The sequence below is a fragment of the Varroa jacobsoni genome, unplaced genomic scaffold (genome assembly GCF_002532875.2).
Source record: "Varroa jacobsoni isolate VJ856 unplaced genomic scaffold, vjacob_1.0 scaffold_596, whole genome shotgun sequence".
Classification (NCBI taxonomy): domain Eukaryota; kingdom Metazoa; phylum Arthropoda; class Arachnida; order Mesostigmata; family Varroidae; genus Varroa; species Varroa jacobsoni.
Genome location: NW_019213498.1, coordinates 382,106 through 395,751, shown reverse-complemented (window position 1 = coordinate 395,751; position 13,646 = coordinate 382,106). Strand labels below are relative to the sequence as shown.

At 39.4% G+C, this 13,646-nt stretch overlaps 1 long non-coding RNA gene across 5 annotated transcripts in view; it reads left to right on the top strand.

Moving 5' to 3' along the window:
• The first annotated feature begins 561 nt into the window (after nucleotides 1–561).
• LOC111261806 (uncharacterized) overlaps nucleotides 562–13,646 on the top strand; it is a 39,843-nt gene continuing 26,758 nt past the window's right edge. For all 5 annotated transcript variants that reach the window (XR_015311670.1, XR_015311673.1, XR_015311674.1 and 2 more), the window contains exons 1-3: nucleotides 562–1,837; nucleotides 3,914–4,396; nucleotides 4,574–4,665. This is a non-coding gene — a long non-coding RNA (uncharacterized LOC111261806). The remainder of the gene's footprint in view (nucleotides 1,838–3,913; nucleotides 4,397–4,573; nucleotides 4,666–13,646) is intronic.

Sequence of the window (13,646 nt, the reverse complement as noted above, 5' to 3'; positions counted from 1 at the left end):
CGCTGTGAACTCGCATAGAGTTCTGTTTATTACGATGAGAGGCATATTTCGATTGTTTCATTTGCTGAGCTACTATATTTAGAATTATTTTCTAATGTGAGGCGATCTATTTTTCATGTTGCACAAAATAAAACTACTTTCCATCTAGTTAGTTGTACGCTATGAAGGAGCGTATTTACTATAAGCCACAGTGAGAGCGTAAACAAAGTCACGGCTTTTAAGAGTTCAAACAGCCATAGGAATGATCTAAAGGGAAGGAGCTAGACAGGTACGCCACACTACCAAAATAGCATCATTAAAAGGACCTAGATCTGACTAATATTTGAAGCTTTTTGAGATGCTAACTGCCACAACACCTCAAGCAAGCCCCTGCTTCAGATGCGCATCGAATTTGTTTCCATTGTGCTATGGTAAATAGGTCTTTAGCGTTCGATTGTGTCTCAGAACCTCTCAACATTAGCCTTAATAGTGCAAAATGATGCAAAAGCGAGAACTAAAATCTGTGCGACCTTTCTAAGGTCCAACCTTCTTTTAAGAAAAAAGAATTCACATGTTATTGCATTTTATTACACCTTTATTTTCCCGTTTGTAGTATTTAACAATATGCTTCCAGGGAATTCCATTTTTTTCTACTCGTTTTGTCCTGTGTTAATGAATTTATGAACAACTGTATCCTTGTGAGGTTCTTGGTGATTTGTTTTTCGTTATTTTGTTGTTGCTTAGTTATATGTTATTGAGTTTCTTGAGCCATTCTATATAATTCGCAATCTCTAATGATGGCAAAAGCTTTCCTGTCAACATCTTACGCGAATAGTTCATATCGAGCTATATATATGTTTCTTGATTATTTCCGACAACACGATTCGCGCGAGCGCCAGCTTTATATCGACACCTCCAACACCAGTTGCCGTGTCACTCTTTATGTCTTAAAAGCCCTTCATGTAAACGTTTGTAATACTTCACTGCCTCACTTTGACAATTCGCATTACCGTGCTTCCAATATAATATGAACTTTTTTCTAATACATTTCACTCTGTCTTTTGTAATATTGTAACGTGTTGTGTGCTTAATATCCAATGTTTGTTTAATCATGGTCAACTAGCAAAGATGCGTTCGCTTAAATATCGCGTGTACTTGACGCAAATCAATTATCATTCTGATAGAAACTTTTCCACGCTCTGTATATACTGTGACAAATAGGATTTTCCTACCGTGACTTAATGCTTACTCAGTACAGGTATTCAATTTCTCTCGTGCACAATGACTTTTACCTTACGCCCACCAGACCGCAATGATTTCAATACGGCAATACAACAACGTAACCTAAACAGCGCTGGCTTTCTTGCCATTGGGAAGCTCGTTGAGGCCGACGATCGTATTCGATGACCACGGGAAACATGCAAGACATTAGTCGTATCTGCTTTGGGGGCCGGTCACGTCGGCAACCTGCATCGAAGGGTTGAAAGATGCTACGGACGCAAACAAGCTCATTCTGTTTGTTTATGTATGTGCTATATTAATGTGTTATATAGGAAACCGAAACAGGCGCGGGTGCGTGCGTATTTCCTAGCACTGCCGCCTCTGACGCGCCGCTTGCCTTAGACATTCGATTCGTGCGCCACATTTACAACCATGTAAACATGTGGACCAGTTAATAAAGTGTTTGCGCTTATGTAGTCGGTGCTAGAGTCGAGGAAAACCCATCGAGAGATATGGGGGAGACTGTCTCTATACTATTCCACTGCTTCCTCGGATCTAGTGTCAATCCAGTGCAGACCTGTTGCCAACGCGTCTGTGTGACGCACCACAACTCGCAGTGATAATTGTTATGCGATTGGTAAGCTGCCGCGTAGCGAGATCCGAATCAGATTTTTGTAAACCCGGAATAAATATACCATACTATAATATATTGATTTATTATTTGTCACCTTTGCTTATTTACCATTTAGATATTGGCTGCTTCAGCTCGACTCACAGATGTAAAAGGCTGAGTCATGTTTATTTTCACGTATATCTAAAAAAACTGTCGACTTCTATGGTATATTTGAAATGCTAGCATGAACCAATGAATTTTACATCGGAAAACCGTAAAGATCCGTACCCAGTAATATTCGTCGTTTAAAACTTCATTTTAGTGCAGTCATATGCTACACTCCTGTTCATTCGAACGACTGCAAGGAAAAATGTTTCTTATTTAGATATCAATATTATAGAGACAGTTACCCATATATTTCGGTCGTCTAAAACTGTTCAAGGATACACTTCCTTTCCATTAACAAAGTTATGTGAGAACCGGTGTTAGATTTATAGTATAAGGTCTAACTAAAATTTAAAATTCAGTATTAGCGATAATTCATAGGGCATATGAAGCACTTTTTAGGTTCATGACTAAAACTCTTGCTTTAGGGTCACCAGTCTTAAAGGACCTCAACTTTCGGGTTTAGTCGAAATTCGAAAAAAATCAGATTTAATGCATATATGCTGCATGGTTATGCTGTAAGGCTAACGTAAATCGTGATCTCGAGATTCACCGAACCATATGCATCACCGAGTAACGCGGGTAGGCTCGATATGTCTGCATCAAGCAAAGGATTGGATGAAACATAAAGATAAAGAAAAGAGTCGTTCACCAGGTTGGGGAGTGCTATTGTTTGTTTATGGCGAGCTATGGGTAAACACGTCTTTGAGGCACGATGATCTCAGGTGGAAAGATTGTGAAGATTTGGACACCATGTAAAATATAGAGATGCGTTACCATAATTCTGAAGCGTATCAGATTTTTTTTTATTTTCCGCAAGCTAAGCTACTTTTTTTTTGTCTTCGTTCAAGAAATAACATGTGAGGACTTGTGGAGATGAGCGCCTAGCGTGAATGCGTATATTTCACTATTAGAATATATATGTTCATGAGAAAATCGGTAAATTGATATTCCATAATGATGCAGTGAACACGCAGCATTGCATCTCAAAGTACTTGACACTGAATTGGTATCAACATCCGCTTACCGCCATTAATAAAAGGGTCCCAAAATAGTGCACTAAAGCAGAAGACTAAGTGTAATTATTTTGAAAATGTTTTCTAGCAAACTTTGAAAACATTAAGAAATACACCGACTGTCGCATGGCTACCAAGCATAAATGTTCTTAAGCCAAAGTTACACGCTTATTTATGTTAAGTAAGCGGAACGAAAGCCTAATCGGTGAGAAAGGTGAGGAAGTAAGTGGCTAAAGGAAATGCTAGTTATAAAGAAACGTACCTTTTAGAAGATTCGCAAAAAAAGGTTATTGCAATCGGACGTAAATAATCAGGGTTACTAGATAAAACCTACGGCAAGGCCTGAACTAAGAATCGCAGTGCAAGGGAAATCGTTACGTAAAATATAAATTCAATCGGCAGACAGTTAAATCGCGAATGCTACGTTTAATTGCTTTAAGGTCTTTTAATTTAAACCTTCTCATAAGCAACTGCCACCTAAGTTAGCAAACCTGTGCGTTAGCATTTACCTTAAAAGTCACCTCATTTTTATTAATGTAATATTTTATATATATTTTTTTCGTCTACTGCTTGATTATACTCCGGATATCGTTCTCGGCGAAGAGAAATCGTAAGTTTTGTGACTGCTGTGCACGTGTTTTTGATGAGGAATCTCGTCTGTCAACGACACTGCCCATAGCTTCATTCGGTAATGTGCTTTTCTTAAGAGAAGCACATCGTACGTAGATGAAGAATTATATTCTACTTGTTAGTAATAAGGTAATTCGAAATCATCATCTCAGTGAAAAAAATGCTGCCACCTTTGCACAAATCCTTTTTTTCTGCTGCCACTTTTACCTGAATTTGCACCTCGAGATGCCTCCGGGGTGGATGTTGGGTTACGTGTAACTTGGTTTTTGTTTCTTGATTTTTTTTTCAGACCTTCTTTTATCTGCTCATGCAAGCGGCTTTTCTACACGTTATAGTATATAGGTGCGTGTGTGTATTGCTTCTGTCACTCCAGGGACTCTCAGGATCGGCTCTTCGCAGAGTGCGCAGGTTTGAAGCCCGGGTACTTGAACCGTCGTGCGGCCTCCACCCGATACCGTTTACGCTCAACTATGGTTAACATATATAGGTTGTACTTAATACAAATTTCTCTTTTTGAATCAATGCGATGGCCATCATCTCCATGCATTGTTTTTCTACAACGACGTCATGGAGGTTATGTAATGACCGTGTAGATGTTGACCACGAGGCTGATGATGACGCGATGCTTGATCGTGTTGAAGATAGGTCGAGGCCCCGGGTAACGAAAAGCAGAATCTACTGGACTCGCGGTTTGGCCGGCACGTCGTTGCCCCTGATGTTCCTAACCTGTGCGAGACAATGCAACGGTTGAAAAATTCATCAGTGCGGAAAAGTAGGTATAAAAATTACTGGTAATCTGATGGGCGAGCGTAGACGCTCATGAAGGGATGACATCACCGACCTTGAATAGGCTAATGCTAACTAGAATAGAGTCATCGTGTTGCTTTCATGTCGTTGGAATATACGTGTTCATGTGGGTAACATGTTTCTGTTAAACAATCCTCGTTAGGGCAATGGCAGCGTTAATCTTAACCCGATTGATATACCGAGGACTATAATACAAGACTGCGTCGATTCCTGATGCCAATCTTCCTTTAATCGGTACGTAAATCATAATGTTCTTTTCATCTAGCTTAGCGTTGTACTAGCAACTCTAGCAATGCAATAATCTATTAGGTCTTCGCCGTCACTTTTGACAATTCTCTGTAATTTCGAGCCACCAACTAATTTAGTTATCCTTTCTCGCTACAAATTTTCTGGTGAGCTGTTAAAAAGTTGACCCAGTTCCCATTTTTGAGACTTTGTTTTTCTGGCAAATGGACTGCTGGAAATTTTGTTTGCCGGTGGTTATTGAACGTAGCAATCCATCAGCTTAAGGTCTAGCCAATATGGCGGATGCCAAGTAAGCTTTTACTGACGCACCTGCAGGGCGGCCTGTTTGCTGCAATGTTTGCCATAAAAACGTATGATGTTGCCTTATCTATCAGGTTATTTCAGCCGCATAGCCTGACTCATCTGATGTAACTGGGCCGCACACAGATCCTTGTTAGTCGTTTCGTTTTCCTCAATCATTTTCCATTCTACAAGACTTTTTGAGTCCCATTGAACACAAGTCGTAGTTTTTTGAGGATGAACATCTCGTTTAATTCTAGGACTAGGCCTACTTTCCTGAGTTCTTAGTACTTTCTGCATCTCGCATCGATGTACGTATACTATTTCCTGTGCCCCGTAGCAATTCAATGTAGAAACCTGTTGAATTTCAATATGGAAACATTGTTACTGTGTGTTTGTTATTCGATTGGAGCCGAGATGTTAGAAGACAATGCGAGGTCGTGTTTCCTTGAGCCCTTCACCTAGTTTAAGTGGTATCCAGCCTCCTAATATTTTAATGAATCTCGTATGTTTTATTTATTTAGTCATTTTATTTTAATTTTAGTCACGTTATTATTAGTCACTTTATCTCCTCGACCAACTCAAAAACGACTAGCCGGCCGTTCATCCCGGAAGTGCGATTCGGCAATCTTCAGTGATCTCGTATGAATGGCGGCGGTGGTGGGCATGATTCGAGACGCCATCTTTGAGCAGTTCTCTCTGGCAAAGAGCTCACACCGTACCCTGCACAGATATCCCGGGCTGTTTCGGCATCATTTTGGGTCCGGAAAAGACTCGGCGTCAAAAACGAAGTCGAGCTTAATCCTCGTTTACTGCTAAATGAAGTAACAATTAGTTTATAAAGAAAATAGGAGATCTTTAAACATGCATAAAGTAGTACATACCTTGTGGGGAGCAATTAAAAGAAACGACCATTATTGATGCGCTAAATTAAGATTATTATCTCTTTGGATTCGACTCTCAAGCTCAAATCTGTACGCGAAAGAAAACCTAGCTATAGTCAAGCGCGTTCCTGAATGAGAATTTTAAAAAGAAAAAAAATATTAGGTTGGACATGTCTAATCTGACTAAGGATTCTGAAAAAATATGATTTAGTAGTCGTCTTCATATATGCCTATTTATATAAAGACGATTAACTAACAATACTGCGTAGAATGCTTGAGAAAAAATGAGCTATGTTACGAACAAAACATCGAGGCATGTAAAACGCATACGGCTTTTATTAAATAATCCGATGTCGTCTTTGCAGAATCTACTAATATCGATAGATTCGATTAACAATTATTTTTGATACGTTCATATAGTTAAACACGATCATATTGCCATAGAGCTTACATTATCGAAGATCTTATTTAACTATAAAAATTTTTTTAGGATGTGTCGTTTCGACTTCCAGTACAACCTCAGACTGTTCGTAACGATGTAGATGTAGCGTTCTCTGTTGCGTTAGTCTGGCCCGAGTGAAAAGTTTCTTTGTTCGCTCCATTGTTGTTATTGTCTGATGCTGAGAACACTGACATAACTTGCACACCCGATCGAATATTCGATAAAATTCTAGTTTATTGAAGATACAGTGTGAGCCTTACACCAGAGAATAGGTCTTCCCTATCTAGCTATATCACGTATGGACATTCATCGCGGCGCTTTTCACAACAGACAGATGCCACATGGAACCGAATGATGTTGCGTTTCTTCTGAAACGTTAGCGAGGTGGGTAGCATATTAAACTTTGGCTTTAACATAGAGCTTTGGCGTTAACAGCCAGCTGAGACGCGGTGCTTCATTGAATTCCTTGGGCTGTAAAAGTTATCGCAGGCCAGGTTATGACTACTAAGTGCAAATCTTGTGTAATTTTCCATCCTTAACACATGCAAAACAAACCTCACCTTGCCACGGACAACATCATCTAATTAAGTTAGTAACGTTGGGAGGTTTTAACCCTGTGCAAAAAATTACATATAGATTTATGTGTATAAATTGGCAGAACGAAGGTTTTTAGTTCTACTCATGGAATAAATTTATCTCGATATTAAATTTATTTCGTACCTGCGAAAGGACCATAGTCTCCATCTCCGCCATGCGCTGGTCGCTGAATCCGCTGCGTTTTTGCACGTCTACAACTTTCACTGTTCCTCTGTGTTTATTACAGCTGCCTTTATCGGCGATATTATACCTGGTGTTGTTCTCCGCTTGAAGGATTTCAAGAACCGCGTTGATATCTCCGATTGTCCGGAAAGTGGAAATCCCTCTGAATGGGCGACCAGGTGCCCCTGTGTCCTCCCTTTTACGTGCCGATCCAACACCGCGTTGGCCGATAATCAGCGAAGCAGCACTGGGGTATACAATGAGCTCTAAAATATGGCGCGGGTTGGTCTCCAAATTGAGCGCTATGGCCCATTTTAGTTCCGTCTCCGGCGGTTGAGTGGGCCCATTGACGTCCAGATTTCCGTTGATAACGTGAAGACTGTTACCGTGCGCGGCTGAAGGATCAGCACTATATAGAATGGTATAGTGTTAATTAAAAGCAGTTAAGAGCTGCTCCTGGATCGAGCGCAGCAACTAATGCATTCTGATATCGAGCGTATCAATATAGAAATGCGTTATAGCACAAATAAATGGCGGTGTTACGCTGCGACCCATCCAAACTGAGCCACGTCTCAATTAGGCCTATGTCGTATTTTTGCTAGTATGTTTTAGCATTCCAAACACATATTTTTCATTCGATTGATTGAGACTATATGGAGGCGTACACACAGGGTAAATCCAGGCCAAATCATCGCACAAAAAGTTTATTCATAATATTTTCTCGTTTTGTAGAAATTTATTTTTTGCTGGCTCATGGCAACCCGTTAGAGCAGTGGACATTCGCATAAGCAGCGACTTCGGCTCTTATTAATGAGTCTTATTTTTAAATTCTAAAGGGACTAGCAAAGGTTTTTAGTATATTCATAGGAGTGTAGCTGAGTTGCCGCGTTATAACTTCAAGAGCGGCGATCATAATTTCATTTAGATAGTTCCTTCTTTAGTCGCAAATAGGCAAATTAGATTTTCATACATATTCAGGTAGACCCACACTAGGCTATCAAATGAGTGGGGACGCGTTATGGCATAATTTCGAATCCGGGCACAGACAGAGCTTGTTTTATACTGGAAGGCAGCCATCTGGTCGAATGCATAACGACGAAATAGAAAGGCTATCAGTTTCTAGGAAACAGTAGGGCGGATTAGAGTCGAATCTAACTAATAAACTGCATACTTCTGTATTAATCTATTTAAAGGCGAGAACGATCATTGGCAATGATTAAGTAGACGATGGCGCAGAAAGAAAGATAGAGACAAGGTTTGGCGGACAAAGTATGTTGAGATAAAGCTTGCAGAAAGTCGGTCATGAGCATTGCGCTTGACAGAAAAGTGGACATTTCATTGAGAAGGATATATATATATATATATATATATATATATATATAGAGAGAGAGAGAGAGAGAGAAAGAGAGGGAGAGAGATTACAATATATATAGGAGAATACGATACAGGTTGTTCCTAAGAATGCAGCAAAGTAAGGGAAATTGTGTTAATATATATATATATATATATATACACCATATATATATGAAATCCACTGTAATGAAGTTTCAACATGATAATCTCGTCTAGCAATGGGTGGGGTCTCGTTGCACCTGTGTATGGTTACGGTGTCCATAGCGAAAATTGAGTAGTGTATAAGATTTACTAAATGGCCAATTGATGAACCTTTGTAAGAAACGTGCCAATTTTTCGATGCTCTCAAAAAGCTTACGCAAAAAGCAGAATGGGTAACAAATATTTTATTATTAATTTTCTAATACGAAGGAGCTGAAACTGATTTTTAGAGTATAATCACTTTATACCTTAAACGAATGCGGAAAGGTACTACATCTTACGCTTGTATATTTCGCCCTTTCTCAGTATCGCACGCAAGGTTCAACTAAAGCTTAAAAGTAGGAAATCTAGGTTTTTGGTTACAAATAAAAACAGGTGTTGCAGTGTAGAAAAGGGCTTTCAGTGCTGCCTTGGGTCAGAGAAGATAAGAAGCGATTAGGTCCTTTAGCAGAATTATCTAATTAATTCGTTCGACGAGGATTTATTAAACTTGATGGTTTAAGTTTTCGTACTCTGTGAGGATGACATTGTGTATAAGCGTCTTCCTAGTAGCGAAAGTAATGGTAAGACTGCAATGTTGAAAACACTTCATTGGATAAGAAAAGTTCAGAGCATCGGAATTATGGAGCAATTAAACCTGCATAACTCTAAAAAGTGCATCTCGCTTAAAAACATTTATATGGCCTTGTAAATGCATTCGGTACGTAGGTATGAGAAAACGGTGACCAAGATTTGAATGGATGTGATTCATTGGAAATTCATGAAAATTACATGGTGCAATGGCATGATCTAGTTAACTACAGGTGCGCTCCTTTAAGCCAGTTGCCTAACTTCATCATTCAAAAAAAGGATATGTTCGTTTCACTTACCTGTGACAGGAGAGAATAACTTATAAAGAAGAAATTGGTATGGGTAGCTGGTCGAAGATAGTTGTCAGCGTTTCTTCAGCACATAGGATTTTAGGCACTAGTAGTCGCTGGCTTGGATAGATATAGCTTCGTTGCTTAGTGACAGACATGTGTGATTGGTACGAACACCAGGAAAATATACATGTGACCACATGTGTGCAAATGGCTAAAAAGTATTTTTACATAGGACATCAGTGGAAGCAGAAGCTGTGCGTGATATAGGAAGTGCTAGGGTAAGAAGAAACCTCGGCTGCATGCAAAAGCTGTGTCACGATAAATCTCGAATTTTTTTTTTATAACAGAAGTCTACAGCTAATTACAATGGACGAATCGGCTTCTCACGCAATGACTGTGGCTAGCGAGACGAGAAAGTTCTTAGAAGAATTATTACACGACAAAGAAGGATAAAGGGTAAATAAAAACGAGAAGAAGAAGACCAGTCACTTCCCATGCACGTGGGCTCGTAAAATTGCAGTCTTTTATATTTATTATTATTATCATTATCGTTATTATTATTATTATTATTATTAGCATCATATTGTGTTCATTTTAGTGGATGATTTCCAATATATCATTGTTTGCAATGTGTAATATCAAAGCTTTTGTTTTCCCTGTGTTGGGTTACTTCGAATCATATACTCGGGCTTCATCAAGTTTGTGTTTCGTACATAACATTGGGCGCCAGGAAGCGTTCGTGGACGCTTTTCGCATCAAAGCAAGCGAATAGTGTTTTTTTTACCAAAGCCTGATCAACAGGACTGCCGTTATGAGTCGTATTAATATAGGCATCACTAGATCGCTAGAGTTCGCATTTGCATTCCCAATAGCTTAATCCTTCCATTTCTACTGAAGAATATTGAAGCTCTGCGACACAAATTAGTAAAGACTATTTGATTACATCGAAAAGAAACACATGTGTGGGTGTGTGTGTGTGTGCGTGTGTTTGTTTGTTTCAAGGTTACAATTTATATTTCCGCTTAGATCTACCCCCAGGCAAGGTCATTACGCCGAGTGTGAATACTCTATAGCAATACGGCACGTATTATTTATTATCAATAACCGGCGAAACGGATATTAATCGGATTGAAGGTTATAGGTGGAAACGACGATGTCTCGTCTAGTTAGTTCATTCTATTTCAGGGCAGTGGTGATGAGCAATTAAAATGTTTGGAAACGTGGACTATTTAATAGTCGGTTGCCCATAAATATTACAGCCGTTGAACAAAAACCGATTTGACCGTTGAGATCGATGATCTTAATCATAAAAACAATACACAGACATCTTAAATACTGATCCGGTGATCACACTGAAGACAACTGCTACAGGGATAGAAGAACAAGGTGCCTCATAAACAGTAACTGTCAAAGTTAGCGAAGAGGGAAAAGAGGCACGAATGACGTTGAGACAACAGGCGTTAATCTTAGCCTCTGGCCATTGTTATTGCCATCACAACGACCGCTATTAATATCAACTATTATATACCTTTTTCATTGCAAGCATTCGGTTTCCTTCTAAAGCGATCCATCTAGAGCGTTATCGTTACCTTTGGTACAGTCATAGCGATGGTCCAGAATTTATGTGTTCTATATTGACATGCGAGAGACGAGACCTGCCAAGATTGCGTGTCATGATTTAAATTACAAACGAACTTTATCGTTCATAAATATTGATCTCTCCTTTGTTGAATAAAAAAAACAAGAAGAATAAAGCACATAATATAATGGTTACTGAGATGCATTGTCTGTAGTAGATCGTGAAACATTTGGACATTGGGAAATGACAACGGGATATATGTTTATTGTGTTTGATTTGATCATTGATTAGGGGCAATAAAGGTCCGCAAATTGTTTCATTTGTGTAAAGGTAAAAGTTGTAAAGGCCGGTACAGATCGTTCAGGTTTCGGCCCGTAAACGTAATGGCGTGATGCGATGTCGCCATGTATTGCTGACCACCAGTCTCCAACTATTTCAATAACATATAAAGCATGTTTTGGTCTTTCACTTATCATTATGATAAGTCGCGAGGGTTTTTCAGTAAAGGTTTCCGTGGTCATAAGTTGTTCCCGTAAAGCTGGAACATTAGAGTGAAATCGGCGTATCTGTTTACGAAACGAAGATGGCCGATTGCTTTACGTGAGTGCGATGAGCACCAAATCTATTCGTATAGAGACGATGTTGCAACGGGCTATGTCAACTAAAAGGTTCCCATTTTTCTTTAGATGTGTTTGAACGCTGTTATCGTTATTATACCAACTCATAACGGTTATAATTCCTTTTATTTCCTTTGTTTTTGCTACATAACTGAGTTGACTTCGATTAGCCCACAGGGTCATTGTCAATGGAGTGGCCAAACCTCGTAGTTCAATGCGAGAAAAGGTTTGCCAACGGATCGCTGATTAAGACGGGACGAGTTGGTGCCGCGTGTGTTTTTGTTTATTTATTTATTTGATTGCCTATCTGTCTGTTTACCTCGACTGTTCGCTGGCGGTAAAAGCTCGCTGCGCTGGTCTTTTCATAGAGTTCATTAACATGGCTTCCATCTCTGCAATCCGCTGATCCGAGAATCCACTGCGTCGCATTCTGCGTATATGGAGGCGGACAAAAAACACGACAAAAACCGTGACAACACTCATACGAGTTTCGGATAAATACATTGTCTGTACACCTAATCATGTTACCACACAAAAGAAATTTACACAGACTGACACGGAATAGTAATAACGCACTGAGCTGCATTACAGATTAACTTTAGCTCTCGATAAACGGCTGGCTGATAAACATCTAAAAAGCACTAAACAACTGTACGAAATCCCTAAACACTCACATACGCGATATCGGAATCGATAAGAGCGAATCGAACCGATGCCAGTTCTGGGTCTAGAACCAAGAACCCACAGAATACAAAACAACCCATTTGAGTCTCGATAAAATCTAGCTGTGTTATGTACTTTTCGTGTTTTACGTCCCCGGTACTTAATCCTTTTTGTTGTAGAGCCTATAAAGTTACGATGAGAGAAGGTGACTCACATATAGGCAAGCACCGCAAGCCTTCGCTTTTTTCTTACCGAAAAAGTTTTTTCAAGTTAAGATCGCCTTAATTTGGATACCTGTCAAAGCAAATAAGTAACTTTTTCACGCAGCAAAATATATTATACTCACTTATTTTGGCTATTAAATGGAATAGAAATTACTTCTTTCCCAGACTCTCTATGCAATGGGAATTCCGCCATCTTGTTCACTCTAAATACCCTTCATGATGACGTTCAGTGCTACCCTGTCTGCAGGTTAGCGTCAAGCCTGCTGTATGGACATCGATTGATGAATGAAATGTCGAAACAATGGTACTGAGTTACTGCCTCGTTCCAGAAAGATTACTAATTTTCTTGGTCACAATTTAATACGGCGTTATCTGAGGAGTTATGAAACTTCATACGTGGAAAGCTTAGGTTGGCAGTATTATAGGAAAAAGGGCGATATATTTGTGCTAACGCGGTTACTGTTCATAAACCTCTTTTGTAAGCTAAATTTCATATGTAGATTCTCTATCGCTAACACAGAAGCAATACCCGTAATTAGTTGTTTTTTTGAAAAGATTTTTTTCAGTTCAGTCTCAGAAATGTGGGATGGAAAGTTTGTTGATCTATTGGCTTAATGTTGACCGGGCGTACTTGCGTAATGCTGATTTGTTATATGAAATTCAGCTGGATCAACAGTGATTTTGATCCAGTTGAATTTCGGGGGGTGAATTTGAGGGGTGCGTGTTGAAAATAATTACTGTCAATTCTAGTGGGACGAAGGCTAAGGTTCGCAAAGAATATGCTCAGGTTTAAAATATAGGGGCTTCAAATACTCTCTGTTATCAGACGGTTCTGGTTTCACACTATTAATCCGCTGTAAAAGCACTCGTCAGCCATCTTGAAGTTGCGAGGTGTCAAGACGCTTTTCAACTGTGATCGTCATTTTTAAGCTGGAAATAGAAAAGCAGCAATATGAACGTACAGAGCAAACCAACTTAGACGAAAGCATATCTTCAGTGCCGAGCGTCCAAATAACATATCATCACAAAATCGAATAGTATGGATGACGCAAATAACACTTCATGTCCTGTCTCTTCATGAGTTGCTGCTGCCGTAAAACGCTAG